Here is a 3806-nt window from a genome sequence, read left to right as displayed (position 1 = left end):
CTCATATAGATATACATATAGATATACATATATATATATATATATGTATGTGTGTGTATGTGTATATGTATATGTATATATATATATAATAAATGTAGAAAGATTTACCTAGTTCATCTTTCTTTTTCTAGATTTTATCGTGTATGTGCATTCATACATGTGCATGTGCGTGTGTGTGTGTGTGTGTGTGCATATAGGCCAGAAAAGATGCCCTGGAACTGGAGTTCCACTCAGTTCAGTCAGTCAGCTGACCAGTGTAGGTGCTGGAAACCGATATAGCCTTCTGCAACTACAGCAAGTGTTTCTAACAGCTAAGCTGTTTTTTCTGCCTTCGACCCCAGTTAATCTTTCTGTTCTTTAAGAATTCAAACCTTTTTCAAGTCCTTGATTTTAAGTGTGTCCTTTGTAAACAGAATACATACAGCTTTTTTTTTTCCTAGTCTGAAAGATTCTTGTCTCTCAAGAGAATGATTTTGTGTTTTGAAATGTTCTTTGGAGCTTAGTACAGTGGTTCATACCTGCCATCTCAGTACTTAGGAGACTGAGGCAGGAGAATCACCATAAGTTTAAGGCCTACTTGAGCTACAGAGTGAGACCTTGTCTCAAAAGGACATAAGATTTGTTCTAACAAGGCAACATATACCCATTATCCCTGTGTCCTTCCTAAATTACACATCTCACCAAACCCTTTAATTGTGATATTTTCTTCTTTAGCTTATGTAGCTCTCCGGTTTTTATACTTTTCATTTTCATTAAGCTGTTCACTGTGATCATTATTGTTTTAAAGTGTCAAGACTTATTTAGATTTACTTATATTTTTGCATCAATTTGCTTACCACAGCTTGTTTCTAACTCCGTGTGTGTGTGTGTGTGTGTGTGTGTGTGTGCGCATGTGTGCATGCGTGTGCGAGTGTATACCTATGTAGGTCAGAAGAGGGTATTGGGTCCCATAAAACTGGAGTTACATGTAGATGCAAGCTGCCCAGCAGGGATTATGGGAAATGAACTTGGGTACTCTCTGAGAGCTTTTGCACACACATCACACAGGTCCGGCTGAGCCAGCTCTTCAGCCCCACAACTCCTCTGCCAACATTTATTTTCTTTTGTTTTATCTTTTAGACTTTTTCAAAATCATAGATGAAATGGTAAACTCTTAGTCTCAGCTTAGATAAGGGTCGTGTTTCATCATTCTTTTGTATACAGTATTCTGTATAGAGTATATGTTCTGAGTATTGAGTTCCTGGCTGACAACCATTTGCTTTGAGCAGTCTGAGTATTCTTTTTTTTTTTTTAATTATTTATTTATTTTATGTATATAAGTACACTGTAGTTGTCTTCAGACACCAGAAGAGGGCATCAGATCCCATTACAGATGGTTGTGAGCCACCATGTGGTTGCTGGGAATTGAACTCAGGACCTCTGGAAGAGCAGTCGGTGCTCTTAACCTCTGAGCCATCTCTCCAGCCCAGTCTGAGTATTCTGTATACAGTATGCACTCAGAAGAGTATAGAACTCCTGACTGAAGACCATTTGCTTTGAATGGTTTGGAGATGTTTGCCTGTCGCCCTGTATTGTTGGTGCTAAGAGAGCCACTGCTGTTCTTCTTTCTTAGTCTGAGTTCTCGGTGTGGGCGCCATGACGCAGGGTGACATACAGCGGAGGGTGACACCCATTACCCCTGAATAATTATTAATAGCCTCCTCCTCTCCAAAAATATCCCAGTTAGCACAGCAGGGCCCCACGTCTAACTACAGCACACCTGAGTGGGCTTTTATTCTTCCCTTCTGAAGACTCATTGTGTTTCCTGGAGCTCATGAGTCATGGTTTCTGGAGAGTTTGCTAAAAGCTTTTTTTTTTTAACCTTAGGAAATGAGAAGTTAATAACTATATCTTTGAGTTAATGCAGTCTTTTTATCAAACCATCTGACTGACTCGGACTCTTTCGAGCTTGCATGGCTATTGTCAGGAGCATCAGATGTGTAAGGTGAACCATTTCTGGGGCCCCAGTTCTCCGACGCTTTCCTCAACCCTTAGCATGTTTGCTCTTATCGGGTATCATGTATAGAGTGCATAAAACAAACCAGAGAGGTGACATACACAGCTCAGGGAGACTTCTCAGGGAAACTGAGGCAGGAAGATTGTGAGTTTTGAACAAGCCTGAGCTTCACAGTGAGAACCTTACTTTCTTAAAAAACAAAAAAGAAAGTGTCAAGAGTATAGAATATATTAAAGAATGATGGTCCCAGCCTTAATTAACAGTAACAGCCTCTAACACCGTGGACTTAACACTGTCCCTTTGGCCTCTGCTCAAATACGTCCTGCGCCACTGTTCTGAATTTAATAGTTCCTTTTCAGCTCTGGGCAGTTTTGGTGCATGCATATGTATTTTTAAAATAGTCTATTATTTAAGTGTGTCTGCTTTTGAAGTGTAGCAAGTGGACGGGTGGACATTGTCTCTGGTGACCTCCAGGTTCCTGGTTTGGAAGCCCATTGTCATTGATGGGCTGCCGTTCAGTCACATCTACTGCCCTATGGTATTCAATGTTTAGCCAGCTTAGCTCTGACCTGCTAATTAAGGGCCCTTGGACTTTTTTTTCCTTACTTAATTTATATACTCAGATTTCTGGGCCATAGGGAGCATGTGTGTTCAACATCACTAATCGGTACCCAGCAACTAGAGCCAGTACAACTCTATAGCCCATTTCCCGCCAGTACCACTCAGTCACCCGTTTCCCATGTATAAGCTCCTCTTGCCTGGCATGATCATTAACACTGGCTACCGTCAGTGCTGAAATTGTTGCCAGACTAGTAAGTGTGCACTGACATGACACATGTGCGCACAGGCATTTAGACTCACACTTTTCCCTGTGCTTAGGAACCATTGTCTTTTTCTCTTCACTGGGGTTTCCGGTTGGTCCTAACTAACATCTACTTTGGGTTTGTCTTACTGATTTGTAAGTGTTCTCCAAATCCAGCCTTGTGCTATGTACTGCAATTGTCTTGTCCAGCTTGCAGACTCCTTTCCCTCCTTGGTTACAATGTTTCTTATATACCAGAAGTTCTTAATTTTTCTCTCTAGATCGATACTTTTTTTCCAGGTAAGTAGCTTTGTTTGAGAAGCCCCCTTTCAACTCTGAGGGTCTTGAATGATCATCCTGATTACAGTCTGGCTACTTAAGGGGTACTTCATACTTGGCTCTGGTCCCCCTTTAATAAAGCTTTAAATAAGACAGGAGAAAGGAGAATTAATTTAGGTTTTTCCATAAAACTAAAAGGGTAAAAACCCTTTCAGTAGCACTGATTATCATCTTTCCTCATTAGTTTGTAATAACTATTTTGTCATATATTCTGTTTTTGAGTCTTTATGTTTGGAATGCAAGAGCTTACTAAAGAAACCTGTAACCTTCAGGTAGCTTGTAAAGAAAAGAAATGCAAGACTGGATAGATGGCTCAGTGGTTAAGAGCACTGACTGTTCTTCCAGAGGTCCTGAGTTCAATTTCCAGCAACCATATGGTGGCTCACAACCATCTGCAATGGGATCCAATGTGCTTCTGGTGTGTCTGAAGACAGCTACAGTTTACTCACATGTATTAAATAAATAAACAAATAAATCTTTCAAAAAAACATTTTTAAAAAAGAAAAGAAATGCATCTTCCTCCATTATGAAGGCTAGTGTGTGCTCCTAGATGAGGACTATGCTTATGTCCTTCTCTGGTAAAAGGGACACAAGAGTTCTTTGGAGCCTCTGTAAGTAGGGCACTAATCGCATTTGTAAGGGTTCCCCTCTTAGGACCTCATCACAACA

This window comes from Rattus norvegicus, chromosome 10, assembly GCF_021556685.1.
Source record: "Rattus norvegicus strain SHRSP/BbbUtx chromosome 10, alternate assembly SHRSP_T2T, whole genome shotgun sequence".
NCBI classification, from domain to species: Eukaryota; Metazoa; Chordata; class Mammalia; order Rodentia; family Muridae; genus Rattus; species Rattus norvegicus.
The sequence above is the reverse complement of the archived record's forward strand: the minus strand, read 5'-3'. Positions refer to the sequence as shown.